The 9,750-nt window shown below is 37.8% G+C and overlaps 1 long non-coding RNA gene across 1 annotated transcript; it reads right to left on the reverse strand.

Annotated features, from left to right (window-relative positions):
• Positions 1-354: 354 nt before the first annotated feature.
• Positions 355-2,421, reverse strand: LOC141623643 (uncharacterized). The gene is made up of 2 exons (XR_012533489.1): positions 2,019-2,421; positions 355-1,910 (listed from the first exon to the last, which is right to left on the reverse strand). It is a non-coding gene; the product is annotated as an uncharacterized LOC141623643 (long non-coding RNA).
• Positions 2,422-9,750: the final 7,329 nt, after the last annotated feature.

The following is a 9,750-nucleotide window of genomic DNA, read 5'->3' on the forward strand; positions in this document are numbered from 1 at the left end:
CTCTTATGTTCTCCCGATTTTACCATGTGTTACTTAGGTGTTATTATGCGGTTATTGTGTTGTTACTCCGGTGTTATTATGTTGTTATTCCGGTATTATTCTGGTGTTATTATACTGTTACTCTGGTATTATTGTGCTGTTAGATTAGATAAGAACGTCTTTTTATACTAGAACATTCAAAATTAAGTAGGAGTATTTAAACAACTTGTAACCTTTTTGGTTACTTGATTTTGGAGGTTTAAATGAGTCTATCTAGTCAATAATAATAAAAAAAAAAAAGACGCATGACACGAGCTCTCAAAATTATGACTTGGTAGAACGAGCGTTGAATTTTAGGAACCCACCTGTCTTTAACTTAGACAACCTAATTAAAAAATATTTACTTCAATAAAAAAAGATACATGGTACATCTACTTATTCTACTAACACGCAAAAATATAGTACAGTTCTCCAAAGAGCCAGGTCCATTTACCTATATCGTTACTCATAGCAATTGCTAATTACAGCAAATACGCACAAACAGAGCAACTTCCTAAGATATTCTAGGCAACCACCCATTCCTATATCCTAAAAGTATTATTGTATATAAAAAAACCGTATGAGGTTGCAATCAAGCAATTGCCAATAAACCTACATATAGTACATAGGCATATCTATTCAATTGTTCCTACAAGAGCAAGACATTCAGAACGCATGGATAAACCCTATACTTGCTTCAAAAGATGAAGTTGCCTCACCTGTTATGACTATAAAAGAACTACAAAGTAAGCTGAATTTAACTCTTTCTGGACAAGATGCCTCTTCATTTGTCAATCTTACGACAAATTTAGCTTCAAAAGGATCCATCTATTCTATAGGTTTGAGTAGAAGCCCCATCATTCATTTGCACATCCTCAGACGCAGACGTAGTGAAAGCTTCAGTTCAATCGGCTGCTTTAGACGCTGAGACTTGGGCTTAGAGAGACGATCATCGTTCTGAAGTGGGCGTAAATCCACTCCTCCAACTCCAAGGAATGTCCTTCAGTGGGGCTTAAGAGAGTTTTTGTTGACGATGACCAACCTGGTTCATTCTCGTTCTGTGTCTAAACCAAACACTGTCGCTGAAGTAGTAGGGGAAACCCATTACGTTTTGCTGCTGTCAAAACTGAACCGCTTTAGAAAATAACAATTCATCTGAGTAGTGCAACTAAATTAAAAACAGAACACAAGAGCAAGACATTTAGAACGCATACCACCCTAATCAGAACAGACATCTAACACAACAAAGGCAATAGGTAATCTCATTCAATTTTAGTGATTTGATAAGAAACAATGAATTACTCCCTGCACCTCCGAATTAACATCACCAACTCCTTCTCATCCCAGCTTATAACGACAACCACCATCGAGTAACCCATTACTCGACCACAGCCATACTCGTCTCCCGTGCTCATTTTTGCCAGAGCACGTAGCTCGAATCCGAAACTGAGTGCGAAACAGACCCGGGTCCACCAACAGCGGCGGCACCAACATCCCTCACTCACCTCCACAGCCACCACTTTCGTCCTCCTCATCCACTCGTTCTTCGCCATCAACAAATTCATCACCTATCATTCAACCTCAAAAGTTAACACAGCAGTAACCTACTAAGCAGGCCTACTGGAATTAAGAAGAAATAGTAAACCTACGAATCTGGAGAACAGGCGAGGGGAAATTGCATCAATGACAGGAGGCTGTGTGTTTTTGTGGGTTCCGGTCTGGTTTTCGACACAAATGGGGGAGTACAAGCTGTATATGTCGATAAGTTGGTTACTGAAGTTGCAGTTTCTCTTGAGGTTATTGTATAGACGGTCATATATGATAGCGTGATCCCAGGCGTAATCTACCATTCCTCTTTGATCTGTTTCATCATCTAGCAATGCATTTCCGATCTGATCATTCGTTATAATTCCATCAACCAAGTCAGAAAATCTCGACAGTATTCGACACCCATTCATCAATAACTTTTTTTTCGAAAATTAAACAATTATAGATCAAACCTTGCTTTAATGGCGGAAATACTCCTTGTAATTGCTGAAAACCCGACGAAAATCCCAAATTCACGCCTAAAATCGAATAGAAATCAGTTCTAACTCGGAACTAGAACCCTAATTCGAAATTGGTGGGTGGTATTGCGTGTTAGCTTGACGGCCTGACGAGGGGAAAGCAGAGCGGTGGTCGGCGATAGATGATGAAAGCGATTTTTTATCTGGGAATGAAGATTATTAGAGAGTACAGTGAAAAAATAAAGGACGAACTGAAGGTAAGAGAGAGAGTGTTATTAGGGAATGGAGAACGGGGAAGAACGCGACTTTTTAAATCCCAAGCTTTGTTTCCTTTTTTAATTCAATCTCAGCCGTTTGTGTTCCCTTAATCTAATGGTCTCTTGATTTTAAAGCACAAACTCACAACTCACCGTAATCCAAACTCAAAGATCAAACTCACGAGATCCCTCTCTCTCTCTCTCTCTCTCTCTCTCTCTCTCTCTCTCTCTCTCTCTCTCTCTCTCTCTCTCTATATATATATATATATATATATATATATATATATATATACAAATATATATATATATATACAAATATATATATTGTCGGAAATATCGGTATACTTCAACAAGAAAAATTCGGATTATAATGAATTATAATATATGAAATTGCTAGTCATGAATGAAATTGCATAAACAAAAATAAAGATCAAGAATCAACCTTTGATCCTAGCAATATGGCCTAAGAACAATATCGAAATCGATATTCTCCTAATTATTGCACCCAAAATGCTTTGAGAAATGCCTCTCAATTTGCTAGAATGAGATCCCCCAATTTTTATGACTTTTTAGGGTTTTGTGTGATGATAAGAATCAGGTCAAAAGAATAAGAGAATTGGTCTCTCTCTTTCCCTCTTATAACCATGCAAAATGAGATGATTAAGGGAAGATATTATTCTTCCCTTGTTCTCTTATTTCGGTTTTATCCACCAACCACCAAAAATAAGGAGAAAAATATCTTCTTTTTTTAGGTTGGTTTTCCAAATGTATAAATGTGTATTAATTATCTTAATTGTCAATTTATGTGGACATGTATTAATAAGTCTATACACAACAGTTTGTAGTCGATTTATTTATACCGGTCTGTCAACATTTTATTATGACAATTTCGCATAATATATACATTAACTATAAATATAACATATTTATAATTCGCTAATTAAATATAACTGGTTACGTTTAATTACGAATTAACATCTTAATTCGTTTAAGCTAACATTATATACATTAATTAAATATAACAGTTTATATTCAATTTACGAATTTAATAATTTATTCGTCTCAGCTGGTATTATTTAATTGAATTAAATAATCGTCTCATCATCACATTGACTAACTGTTTAGTTAAATACATGGACTAACCTTTTAGTCATATAAGGCATTAATGTGATTATATTTCCATAATCACATCTCTCAAACACATCATTTAGGTGTGACTTTTAGGGACCAGTTGATCACCGCCATCAGTATGATAATAACGTCAAACTTCTAGCAAGCCAACCGTTATTTAGTAAACGCCAATCAACTGATAAAATACTAAGTATACCCTTGTGAACCTACAAGTGATTTATATACGTTATCACACTAACTGTGGAGGACACAAGTTCCAACAATCTCCCACTTGTCCTCACAAGTGTGTGTGCGATAACCGATTCTCATATCCTAAAATTTCTCCCACTCAATGTAAAACAATTTGCAAAATCCGTATTCACAAAGGTTGTATTTTACAAGTGATCAATATCAAGAGTGGTTTTCCCGACTAGAGAGTAACTTAACTGATAAACGAATCATCATTCGAGCATGGCCATGCATTTCAGTTACAGCTCCTCGAGTGGCCCTGAGAAATAACTAAACCTGATAAAGGTTGGATATTTTTTTCAACTCAAATCCTACAGATTTAAGCACAGTATGAAATGACCCACTGAAAATCTGCTTAGCCTCCTGTTACGGTCAACCATAAGAAAGAAACCAAAGTCACCCAAAAACTGCCTTAATCTCAAGAGACAGTCGATAGTCAAAAGAATAGACTCTAGGAACACAATGGACGTCCAATCCACAACCTGGCACCGAATGTTTTTAAACATTTAGGACTCCATTACGTTGTCACAATTTGTCCTACGAGGTATCGTTATAACTAGCATATGTGATCGATCAGCCAACCGTTTGATTTATGGCTCGTTGAACCCACCATCAATCAACTTCACAAAATAATAGCCAGAGTTATCAGCTCATGTAGGCGATTACGGACCAAAACAAATATAATGTAATTCAGTTCACTTTGTGGCGTTCAATGTTGTCGTACAATCCACATGAAAAACAAAATATGATAATAAAACGATGAAGTTATAAATAGCATATGAAAAGGAAAATGTATCGAATTCATAATCAACTACTACAACTCAGGAACACGTTTAATTCCCATGGAAATAACGTGCCCTTCATGCTTATCATATTTCAAAGGTTTAGTGAGAGGGTCCGCGATGTTGTCATCTGAAGCAATCTTGTCAATCACTATCTCCTCTTGCTCCACGTAATCACGGATCAGGTGAGCCTTCCGATGTACATATCTAGACTTGTTGCTAGACTTAGGCTCCTTAGCCTGGAAGATGGCACCTCTATTGTCACAATAGATAGTGATTGGGTCATTCGAACTAGGAACTATGGTTAGTCCTTGTCAGAATTGACGCATCCATATAGCTTCCTTTCACGCTTCAAGCGGCATAATACTCAGTTGATAGTAGAATCGCTACAACATCCTGTTTGGAACTCTTCGGTGACCGCAACACCATTAAGAGTGAAGACGAATCGACTGAGATTTCGAATCATCTCGATCTGTTTGGAAGCTAGCATCTCACAGAATCGATTGCACATAGCTTGGTATCTCCTCCATAAGTCAATACCCAATCCTTAGTCCTCCGTAGGTACTTAAGGATGTTTTTAACAGCTATCCAGTGTGTTTCACCTGGATTCTTTTGGTACCGACTCATCATACTCAATGCATATGCCACGTCTGGACATGTGCATATCATGGCATACATGATTGATTCTATGGCTGATGCATAAGGAACACGACTCATGCGTTCAACCCCTTCAGGCGTCGTGGGTGACTGAGACTTGCTCAAATGCATCCCAGACGTCATTGGAAGGTTCCCCTTATTGGAGTTGGTCATGCTTAACCTTTCAAGAATCTTATCTAAATAAGACTCTTGACTCAGTGATAACATCCGTCGTGATCTATCTCGATAGATACGGATTCCCAATATGCGTTGTGCCTCACCCAAATCTTTCATCTGGAAATGGTTCTTCAACCATCCTTTTATCGAAGATAAGAGATGAATGTCATTCCCAATCAAGAATATGTCATCGACATACAATATCAAGAAAACAATCTTGCTCCCACTCGACTTGATATATAAGCATGGTTCCTCGACCGATCGAGTGAAACCATACTCTTTTATCACCTGGTCGAAACGATGATTCCAACTCCGAGAAGCTTGCTTAAGTCCATAAATGGAACGCTTAAGCTTGCACACTTTCTTAGGATTTTCAGGATCTATGAAACCTTCGGGTTGTACCATGTACAACTCTTCCTCCAAATAACCGTTTAAGAAGGCGGTTTTCACATCCATTTGCCAAATTTCATAGTCATGAAAAGCGGCAATCGCTAAGATTATCCGAATGAAACGTAGCATAACTACGGGTGCAAAAATTTCATCATAATGCAATCCGTGCACTTGAGTGAAACCTTTTGCCACTAGTTGTGCCTTATAGGTATCTGGTTGCCCGTCTACAGAATGCTTTATTTTGTAAAGCCATTTGCACTGTAGAGGTTTTACCTTATTAGGTAAATCAACAAGATCCCATACATCATTCTCATACATGGAGTCTATCTCGGATTGCATGGCTTCAAGCCATAGCTTTGAGTCAGAACAGGCCATGGCACCTTTATAGGTAGCGGGTTCATTACTCTCTAGGAGCAAAACATCATTTTCCTCGACCATACCAATGTATCTGTCTGGAGGATTAGAGACTCTACCCGACCTCCTGGGTTCCTGAGGAATGTTAACCGTTTCATCAGTTGAAGGAACAACTTCCTCCATCTGTTCCTCCGTTGTTGGTTCTTGAACCTCCGACAGCTCGAAGGTTCTATTACTTGACTTGTTCTCGAGAAATTCTTTCTCTAAGAACTTTGCACTAGCCGCAACAAAAACTCGATGTTCGGTAGGCGAATAGAAGTAATGACCAAACATTCCTTTTGGATAACCAATAAAGTATGTCTTGACCGATTGTGGCCGAGCTTATCCTCGTGTCTCCACTTGACATAAGCCTCGCAGCCCCAAACCCGAATAAAGGACAAGTTAGGGACCGTTCCCTTCCACATTTCATATGGAGTCTTGTCGACAGCTTTAGACGGACTTTGGTTAAGTATAAGAGCAGCTGACAAAAGAGCAAAACCCCATAATGAATCAGGTACTACCGTGTGACTCATCATGGATCGAACCATATCAAGTAGTGTTCGATTTCTCCGTTCGGACACACCATTTAATTGAGGTGTTCCAGGTGGAGTTAACTGTAAAACTATTCCACAGTCTTTAAGGTGTTGATCAAACTCATTTGAAAGATATTCGCCACCCCGATCTGAACGGAGTGCTTTAACCTTTTTTCCCAGTTGGTTCTCAACCTTATTCTGGTATTCCTTGAATTTTTCAAAAGACTCACTTTTATGCTTCATTAAGTAGACATATCCGTATCTACTCAAATCGTCCGTGAAAGTGATAAAATATCTATAGCCGTCTCTTGCGGTAATTGACATAGGTCCACATACATCAGTATGTATGATTCCTAATAGGTCACTAGCGCGCATTCCAACACCTTTGAAGGAAATTCGAGTCATTTTGCCGATAAGACATGATTCACACGTGCCAAATGTAGAAAAATAGAATGCAGGAATAGTCCCATTCTCGATGAGTTTCTTTACACATTTTTCATTTATGTGTCCCATTCGACAATGCCATAGATAAGTTTGATGTTTGTCACCAACCTTTAATTTCTTATTATTCACATGTAATATATCTGTGGTTTGATCTAAGATGTAAATTCCATTCATGGAAACTGCTTTACCATAAACCATTTCATTAAAAGAGAAAATACAGCTATTATCCTTTATTGAAAATGAAAAACCGTCTTTATCAAGTACGGAAACATAAATAATGTTCTTAGATAAACTGGGTACATAGTAACAGTTATATAAATATAACTCAAAACCACTAGGGAGCTGGATTACATATGTTCCCATTGAGACTGCAGCAACTCGTGCTCCATTCCCGACTCGCAGGTCCACATCACCCTTTGCGAGAGGTGTGATGTTTTTTAGGCCATGCAAATGATTACACAGATGAGAACCACAACCAGTATCAAGTACCCAAGTTCCGAAACTTGCATGGTTAATCTCAATCATATGAATATAAGATGACATACCAACAGGAGTGACGCGGCCTGCTTTTATGTCCTCACGGTACACGGGACAGTTCCTCCTCCAATGCCCAGTCTTGTGACAATGGTGGCACTCAACGTTACCATCCTTGATCTTTGCCTTGCCTAGTGAGCCACTAGTCTCACCAGGCCACTCTTACCGTTTCCTGACTTTTTAAACTTTGGCTTTCCTACAGTTAGGTCGCCGTGAGCCTTGCCCTTACCCTTATTCTTGTTGGAAATCATGAGCACATATTGCTTCATGCTCCCACTCAATTTCATATCCTTCTCGGTCTGTACGAGAAGTGAGTGTAGCTCATGAGGACTTTTCTTCATGTCATTCATGTAGTAATTTGCCCTGAAAAGGGCAAAACCATCATGAAGTGAATGAAGCATACGGTCAATGACTATGCTCTCACCGATTTTGCAATCAAGTGCCTCCGGTTTCGACATTCTCAATCATGTTAAGAATGTGTGGGCTAACCTTAGGTTGGCCCTTTCGGAGTTTCGCATCAAAGAAGCGACAGGTATGCTCATAAGTAACAATTCTCGGTGCTTTTGAGAACTCATTAGTGAGCGTGGTGAAAATCTTGTTTGCACCTTGGGCAATGAAGTGTCTTTGCAAATTGGTTTCCATTGCAAAAATGAGTACGTTCTTTATCGCACCCGCTTCCATAACGAAGTCACTATAAGCAATTGACTCGTTAGCTCTTGCATTGGGGCCTGGGTTTGGCAGTATTGGCTCGATTAAGTACTTGAGCTTACCGTCAAGCAATGGCGCATTCCGCAATGATGCCTCCCAGTCCGCAAAGTTGGACCCGTCATTCTTCAGTCGTGTGAACTGATTCATGTGGTCCATGAAAACTTTTAGCCAGGACTCGCGTCCAAGTGTGGCACTTGGCATAGGGATTTCGTTATTTCCAGTCATTTGTTGTAACAATATTATCAATATAAAACGAATTCTACAATGCAAAAGAGAAGAATAAAAATAATAAGCATACTCTTCGTTATGATTTAAGTCTAATGCAATACTGTTATAACGCGAAGACTCAAGCATTTATACAATTTACCTCCCTCAAGAATTATATAAATGATCCCAAGACTCAATTATCTGTAAATTGATAAGCCAACCTCTTGGCTAATTCTACTATTAGAATTCTTGGTCGATAAATTTCTGTAAATTCTATCTATAGTCCATCATAATCACGAGAAACTCTTCGGATTATAATGTTGAGGTAAACTAAGTCAACACAAACTACTTACCCAACTTAGAAGGGGTCATATGGAGAGTAAGGTCCTATATGCCTACCGACGAAGAAGGGATTCATAGCTGTTTGGCCTATAAAGACTAGTCTCAATTTCAGTTTTAGAGGAAGATCCCACCAACTTTATTTTAATTCATTTTAAGTGAACTAATATCTAGCATGCGAGAATGAATAAACTAAGGTGATGGCTTAAAATTGTGTGACATCTGTATGTCAATGAAAACTAACATCCAAACTATATGAGTCAATTTTCATGCATTTTAGTAGGTGGTTTGGTTTAGGCAGAATATGATGCACTAAATATCATGTGAAGAAAAGCAATAGGATTGGAAAAACGTAAAACAAAAACAAAGTCCTAGTGTGGCCTATCTACCAAATTGAACATAAATACAACTTTGGAATCCTTCCTAGGACCCGAGAAGCTTGTCTTGATGTTCCATCTTGGTCCATGTAGCGGGAGTGAGCAATCCAATCTCCATCTTTAGTCTTCTTTAAAATTACAATTAAAATTACAAAATAAACCTATTTACATTCTAATTTCAAAAACATAATACTTAAAGAAAATTAAAAGAGATTCGAGATCTCAAAATTACATTAAAATTATGTTTCCATCATTACGAAAACATAATTAACTAAGGCCACACTAGGTATTACAAATTACAACCGATTGCAAAAATTCGTAAATAAACCATTCAACAAAACATTCAACTAAATAAAAATGCATCAACTATAAATTAATCATTCAAGACATAATTCCTTAATTATGTAGAGTAATTTATCCAAACCACCTATTTAAATGATCAAATTATATGACAATTCCTCAATTACTCACATTAATTCCAATCTTTATACATATTAACTTGTAATATGAATTAATCCAACATTATTTTAAACCTCTTTAAAATAATTAGGTATCTTAAATTTGTGAACTTTTTCACAACAAACAATCAT

Source organism: Silene latifolia, chromosome X (genome assembly GCF_048544455.1).
Source record: "Silene latifolia isolate original U9 population chromosome X, ASM4854445v1, whole genome shotgun sequence".
Lineage (NCBI taxonomy): Eukaryota > Viridiplantae > Streptophyta > Magnoliopsida > Caryophyllales > Caryophyllaceae > Silene > Silene latifolia.